This window comes from Cervus canadensis, chromosome 7 (assembly GCF_019320065.1).
Source record: "Cervus canadensis isolate Bull #8, Minnesota chromosome 7, ASM1932006v1, whole genome shotgun sequence".
NCBI lineage: Eukaryota > Metazoa > Chordata > Mammalia > Artiodactyla > Cervidae > Cervus > Cervus canadensis.
Window position 1 is genome coordinate 46978316 of NC_057392.1, and position 8048 is coordinate 46986363.

The window sequence follows — 8048 nt, forward strand, 5'->3', positions numbered from 1 at the left end:
GTCCCTTCCTTTGGTAAAGAATCTGCCTGCAGTGCAGGAGACCCAGGATCGATCCCTGGATTGGGAAGATACCCTGGAGAAGGAAATGGCAACCCACTCCAGTATCCTTGCCTGGAAAATCTCATGGATAGAGGAGCCTGGTGGGCTGCAGTCCATGGGGTCGCAAAGAGTCAGTCACGACTGAGCAACTAACACTTACTTACTTACTTACTTGTCTCCTCTGAGATCCTCCTCCTCCCTCTGTATGTACCTTGTTTTGATTCATCTGTTTCTCCCTTGTCTTTCCCTCTGACCCTACATCTTGCTATAAGTTTTTCTTCCAGCTCGGTCATGGAGCGTTCCTGTTTTTCTGTGTGATTCCCTCTCCTCAACTTTCTCTCTCTTTCCACAGTTCTGCTTACCTGGTTCTCCTGTGGGTTTTCCCCAAGCCAGGCTGTTCCTCCCAACGCCTCCCTGCTTTTCTCTGACTCTCTTTCCTCCTCCCTCTCTCTGCCTAGTATTCTCTTTCTCTCTCCCTCATCTTGTGCCATTTCTGCCCACTCACCTCTCTCTGCCTCTCTCTTTGCCCCCCACGAAAGACCACAGCTCCTTGGAGGCTCTGTGAAGTCAGCCACCCCCAGCCCCAAATGCTGTCCCAAGTACATCACTTACCTGGAACCACTGGCCCAAGGATGTAGGAACACAAACAGCTCAGGAACACGCAAGGGAGCCTCCTCCAGTGGGTACCCATCATGGCTCCGGAAAGAGTCCCTCACGCTCCCCCAGGAAGGTCCTTGGCAGAGAAGTGATGATGTGAGGAGCAGAGGTGAATCTGTCCCCACTGGATACTGGCCTTAAATAGGTGTATTGCCCGGAGGGGCCAGAGTACCAGGGAAAGAGGACAAAAGGAGGTGTGGCCCCCACGCCAATCATCCTTGCCTCGTCTTTTCTTTCCTCAGTCTCCACCCCCTTCCCCCACCAGGAAAGAATAAAGACACCGATACACCCGTTTCTGCCTTCCTAGGTAGCCTGAGCCAGGTAGGGGGAGAGGTGAGAGGGGCATGTAGGGGAATAGAAATCAGGACACCCTGAAAATGAGGGGCCCACAAATGAGCCCACCCTCCTGCCTGGTGTTTTTCCTGGGCTGCCCGTGTCCTGCCAGCGCTTTGGACTGCCACAGCAGGAGCAGCTAATTCATTTCAGAAGACAGAGCAGGTCAGAACAGGGAAGAGAGGGGCCAAGAGGCAGTGAGTTTGGGGCTGTACGCCTAGGAAAAGAAATGAAATTTGAGAAGATCCTAAGAAACATAGAAAGTGGGAGGAAAGATGTGGGGTGAGAGGCAGGAATCAGAGATGGCCCATATGCAGCTTGTGGGGTGGAGCGTTGGGCTCAGAATATCTGCTCAGTCGGGTGATCCCTGGCAATCCTGTGGTTGAGACTTCATGTTCCAATGCAGAAGATGTGGGAGCTAAGGTCCCACATGCCTCGTGGCCAAAAAACCAAAGCATAAAACAGAGGAAATATTGCAGCAAATTCAATAAAGACTTTAAAGTGGTCCACATAAAAAAAAAAAAATCTTAAAATAATATCTGCTTCATGCCAGGAAAAGGGTCCACCCTCACCACATGGTGGATTTCCTCTTTCCACTAGAGGGTGTAACAGAGTTAGGGTCTTTAAAGCCTGAGGCAGAAGGGGAAAGAGTCTGTACGCCAAGCAAGTCGAAGATGAATGCCAGAGGACTTGGATCTCAGCTAAAGGACAGTATTCCAATTACTGAGCTGTCAGCAAGTGGACCTTTTGAAAGTCATGATCTTCTTCGAAAAGGTTTCTCTTGTGTGAAAAATGAACTGCCCAGTCATCCTCTTGAATTATCAGAAAAAAATTACCAGCTCAACCAAGATAAGATGAACTTCTCCACACTGAGAAACATCCAGGGTCTTTCTGCACAACTAAAACTGCAGATGGAATTCAAGGCAGTCAGTGCAGCAGGTTCAGCATCTTCCATTTGTTCCAAGCTCAAACCTTTCACTGGATATTTTGAGGGGTAACGATGAGACTATTGGATTTGAGATATTCTTAATGACCCATCACAAAGTGAACTAATGGGAGAACCGCATTTGATGCTTGAATATAAACTTGGCTTACTGTAATGCCGTGTGCTGTTCATGGAAGTAGAGGGACTGCATCTTGTTTATAGTTGTCTTTTTCCTATAATTTGATGTGTACAACATTAAAAGTCCTAACACATGAGAATTGTTGCCTAAAATAAATAAATAAAGCCTGAGGCAGCCTGGGGAAGCAAGCTTGAGGAATCTGAGGTGGGTAGTGGGATTGACAGTAGAACCTAGGGAGAAGGAATTTTGACCCCACGAGGAAGTATGGGATGCTTCTGGAGACTTTGGCACTTGGGTCACCTATTTTGACTTCTTGGGACTCACAGGCATAACCAAGAAGGAACAGAAAGCCTCAGCTGGGTGTGCCAGGCAGAGTCTGAAGGTGAGAGAAGGTAGCTAGTTAGTTCTGCAAAGAACAGCAGTGGTGATCTTCCCCTGCTCTTTGCCACATCTAGAAACTTTGTTTCTGGTTCCTCCAGGCTTGATTCCCTGAGCATGGAATCTGTGGAGTGATTGGTCCCTGAGCAAGAAGCTCAGGCTTCCACTGCACAGCCCAGGATGAGGAATCGGCATGCCCACATTCCCAGGCAGAACTTGGAGTCATCCAGAGAGGAGTGGAGGGTTACACTGTGGTGCCATCTCAGAGGACCAGGAAGGCTCCACCACCCTGCTGGCTACTTGCTTTCTGAAGCTGAAATTCCAGTTACAGCTAAAGTCCAAAGCCTGGACCATCCAGGTATAATGCAAAGAGAAATAGCATTGTCCTCCCAACAGTCCCCCCACCTCCGTATGGACCAGTTGATCCCTTCTTTCCCAGGAGAAGGAAATTCACAAAGGTGAATTTTTTTTTTTTTTTTTCACAAAGGTGAATTTTGAGAGGAATTTTAAGCAAAGAACAGTGGGACAGGATATGAGGAAGATATCACAAAAACAAATTTACACAGACACTAAGGTCAACTTGGCCTTCTTGATCATTTTGCTGTGTCAGTTCTTGCTCATGTGTTCTTTCTATTTATTCGTAACATGTTTTGTTTGGTGACATTTTTCTGGACTACAGTTTCCAATTGACAGAGGAGAAAAAAGCATTCAGGTTAGACCAAAGTAAGAGCTGGATATCTTGTCAACCTAACACAGCAAACCTCCCACTTCCCAGTGCAGGGAGCACTGGAGGTACAGAGAGTTCTCCAGAAGACACTGTGGTGGTGAAGACTTCTACTGGGCTCAGGACACCTGAACCTGAATCCCAGCTCTGCCACCCAAGGCAAATCATGTCCTCTTTGAGGCTTATTTTTCTCATCTGTGAAATAGGGATATTATTTCAAAGGAAAAAGTAGAACTGAACAATATTTAAAGCATAAAAAAGTAGATTTTATTCAGAACTCTTGCAATATGAGAAAAGGGATTTCAGTATAGACCTGGGCTTAACTCCAAATGATCATGGGCAAGTGGAAAGCTATAGCCAAGAAGCAGGGAGGTGGGTCAGTGGATAGAAAATTACCAAGAAAAAACAGGGGGTGAGTGGATTCTGGCTAAACTAACTTAACAGAATTTTTGGCGGAAGACAGACCAGGGTGATTAAGTATCACTTTGGGGGGATGGTGGAGGATAAGGAAGCTGATCAGACATTGAGAGTACCAGATATTGAAGATGGGCCTTTTTTTGCTAAACTGACTGGGCAGGGCTCTTGTTAAATCTAAATTTTATAGAAAAGTGTACAGATGGGTCTAGAAGGAGGTTTAGGAGGCTGAATAAAGTTCAGTCAAGCAAAAGTCTTTGTCAAATAACACCTATGCAAAAGGTTGTGGGGGCTTACCAGGTGGCACTAGTGGTAAAGAATCCACCTGCCAAACTGCCAGTGCTGGAGACATAAGAGACGTGAATTCAATCCTTGGGTCAGGAAGATCCTCTGAAGGATGGCATAGCAACTTAACTCCAGTATTCTTGTCTGGAGAATCCCATGGACAGAGGAGTCTGGTAGGCTATAGTCCATAGGGTTGCAAAGAGTCGGACATGACTGAAGCGGCTTAGCACGCAAAAAGTTGTTAGAATAAAATAAGCCCAAACATGGAAATGTGCATTATAAATGTGAAGACACCCAGAGAGGGCACTTGCCCCCTCACTTCATCCTGATGTCATCCCTGAAGGTAGAAACAAGTGAGAGAAGCAGGGCATGAGGAGGAGACTGGAAAAGAATTTCCAGGCTCATCTACCTACTGAGGTCTTTCCAGCGTTCCCTTTGGGTTTTAGGATGTAGGCATGTATGAATCTAATTCATCTTCTCCCTGCCTGCCTCCAGTTCCTGTCTCATCTCCCTCTGAGCCCAGCTACCTGTCAGCTGGGCCTTCCAGGTGGCACCAGTGGTAAAGAACCAGCCTGCCAATGAGGAGACACACAAGAGACGTGGGTTCAATCCCTGGGTTGGGAAGATCCCCTGAAGGCAGGCATAACAACCCACTCCAGTATTCTTGCCTGGAGAATCCCACTGGCAGAGGAACCTGGAGGGCTACAAGTCCCATGGGGTTGCAAAGAGTCAGACATGACTAAAGCGACTTAGCATGGCACGGCACCTATCAGCTCGCCCCTTTTCCAGAGTTGGGATACTTCTAGATCTCCATAACAAATGCCTTTCTTTATCTTCTTGTCCTTCCTTCTCCCCTCCCAAGGTATCTGATGGGGACAAAGAGGGGTGGGTGAAAATGGAGGAGGCGAGTAGATGCCCTGAGATCTGTCTGGTGGAGACCTCCTGGACCCAGAGACTGCTGGACGTTCCTGGGGGCAGGAATCTGAAACCAAGATTAGGTTGATAGCCTATGGATTTGGGGTGTAAGTGAGTTGGAGCAAGGTTAAGATTATGATGTTTTCACAAAGAAGGAAGACACAGATGTGGCTTGAACAGACTTAGCCTGGGTTATGTGCAGCCCTGTCAAGAACTTTAAAGGCGATTTTTCTCCTAAGCTACCCCAAATGGGAGACTCTTATCTGGGGGTGGGGTTAAAATTGCTTCCCTCCATATCATTGATTCCCCGATAGACTCTCATGCTATTAAAAATGTTGTGCTTAGTCGCTCAGTCGTGTCTGATTCTCTGCAGTCCCATGGACTGTAGCCCATCAGGCTCCTCTGTCCATAGAGTTTTCCAGGCAAGAATACTGGAGGGGGTTTCCATTTCCCACTGCTAATAAAGTTACTCTTACTAATAAAGCTGCTGTGGGTCAGCCTTAAGGCACCCAGGCTGAGATGGGGTAGGAAGTGAGATATTTAGTAAACCTGATCTATTAAGTCTTAAGACTTGAACTAGAGGGCCAGGCCCTGTGTATGTCCCTATAACCCTGCAAGGTACATGTCATCATCCCCATCTCACATCTGAGAACACTGAGGTTCAGGGAGATGAATATGCACCCTTGTCATTACTGAGTCTCGATTCAGGGTGGATGGTCAAGTGGAACTGAAGAATGCCAACTGCCCTGAACCATACCTACCCAGGTCACACATGAAGTCCCAAAGCTGAAATTCAAGCCTAGGTCTGTCTGGCTCCAAAGCTAAAAAAACATGAGCTGAGAGTTTATCCTCTGCCCGGTGGGCACCTATATACTGAACTGTTATTCCTCAAAGGCACAGAGATGAGCCTTTAAGAATGGATTCACTGTTGGCTGCAAGGAGAGTGTTTAGTTGGTAACGCCAGCTGTTACCTCTTTCAGATGCACCTCAGCATTCATGCCAAGACCACATACTTCTCATGGCGACCCCCAGGTCAGTGACTGAGCAAGGCACTGGTGCAAGGAATTGGCTAGTTCCAGTCCCACAAGACTCCTTTATTTTATTTTATGGTTATGAAGCTTAATAAAAATTCTTACACATACTTCCAATTTATCATTAAATATTGAGAACATAGTTCCCACTGAAAAAACTCTTTTTTAAAATTAATATTTATTGGAGTTGCCTTACAATGTTGTGTTATCTTCTCAGTCAGTTCAGTCACTCAGTCATGTCCGACTCTTTGAGACCCCATGAAGCGCAGCATGCCAGGCCTCCCTGTCCATCATCAACTCCTGGAGTTTACTCAAACTCATGTCCATCGAGTCGGTGATGCCATCCAACCATCTCATCCTCTGTTGTCCCCTTCTCCTCCTGTCCCCAATCCCTCCCAGCATCAAGGTCTTTTCCAATAAGTCAACTCTTCACATCAGGTGGCCAAAGTGTTGGAGTTTCAGCTTCAGTATCAGCCCTTCCAATGAACATCCAGGACTGATCTCCTTTAGGATGGACTGCTTGGATCTCCTTGCAGTCCAAGGGACTCTCAAGAGTCTTCTCCAACACCAAGTTCAAAAGCATCAATTTTTTGGCACTCAGCTTTCTTCACAGTCCAACTCTCACATCCATACATGACCACTGGAAAAATCATAGCCTTGACTAGATGGACCTTTGTTGACAAAGTAATGTCTCTGCTTTTTAATATGCTATCTAGGTTGGTCATAACTTTCCTTCCAAGGAGTAAGCGTCTTTTAATTTCACGGCTGCAATCACCATCTGCAGTGATTTTGGAGCCCCCAAAAATAAAGTCAGCCACTGTTTCCACTGTTTCCCCATCTATTTGCCATGAAGTGATGGGACCAGATGCCATGATCTTAGCATCTACTGCACAGCAAAAATGAATCAGCCCTGCATGAACATAGATCCCCTCCCCTCTGGACTTGCTTCCCATTCAGGTCCCCACAGTGCGTTAAACAGAGTTCCCTGTACTACATAGTGGGCTTCCCTAGTAGCTCAGCTGGTAAAGAATCCGGCTGCAAAGCAGGAGACCTGGATTCGAACCCTGAATTGGGAAGACCCCTGGAGAAGGGATAGGCTACCCACTCCAGTATTCTGGCCTACATAGTATGTCCTCATTAATCATCTATTTTATACCTAGTATCAGTAGTGTATATGTGCCAATCCAAATCTCCCAGTTCCTCACATTCCCTTTCCCCTTTGGTATCTATATATCTGTTCTCTTTGTCTGTGTCTCTATTTCTGTTTTGCAAATAGGATCATCTATACCATTTTTCTAGATTCCACACACATATGTGTTAATATATTATATTTGTTTTTCTCTTTCTGACTTACTTCAGTCTGTATGACAGTCTCGAGGTCCATCCACATCTCTACAAATGACCCAATTTCATTCCTTTTTATGGCTGAATAATATTCCATTGTATACATGTACTACATCTTTATGCATTCCTCTGCTGATGGACATTTAGGTTGCTTCCTTTAATAGGCAGTCTGTGCCCCAGAGCATCCCACATAACCCATAGGGACTGTGTGACTTTGTCAGCTGTGCTGACTCCCTCACCCAATTCTGCCTCCTCCCTTTTCCTTTCACAGGTGTTATTCCCCAGTAAACTTTTTCATTTCACTCCATCTCAGCATTTGCTTCCAGAAGGACCCAACCTGAGACACTCACTTGAAAGAGGCTGGCCAGTTTACAGGTATAGACACTGACCATCTCAGCTGGGTTTCACACCCAGACCTGCACAACTCAAAGTCCTCAGTCCTCAGCTCTGTAGTCAACAGTCCAGTGAGGGGGAGGTGGGCTTAGTGGGTCTGGCTCCAGCTCCGCAGAGGAGGGCAAAATCTGTTTGTAAGGAAAAGATTCTTACACTGCAAAAGATACAGACCAAGGGGACTGATGCCATTGTGGGGTGGGGTGGGGAGTTCTCTTCTGTGCCTGAACCCTCAAAGGGAGTATGTTACGTGTCGGTGTCAGCCCACCACAGAGGAGTGACCCAAAGTAATGAAAGGGGAGCTCTGCTCAGGAGGTCGTGGCTCCCAGGCCATGATGAAAGCAGGAGCCCTGGTGTTTGGGCCACACGAAGGCCCCTCTCATTCTCCCAGGCTTGGGTTTCAAGCCCACTTTTCTCAAAGTGTCCTGCATTTTCACACTAATTAGCTCCTTTCCCATTTTCCCTCTGAGGCAG

The 8048-nt window shown here is 46.7% G+C and overlaps 1 pseudogene; it reads left to right on the forward strand.

Moving 5' to 3' along the window:
- The first annotated feature begins 1702 nt into the window (after window positions 1-1702).
- Window positions 1703-2208, forward strand: LOC122445487 (annotated as a pseudogene).
- The last annotated feature ends 5840 nt before the right edge of the window (window positions 2209-8048 follow it).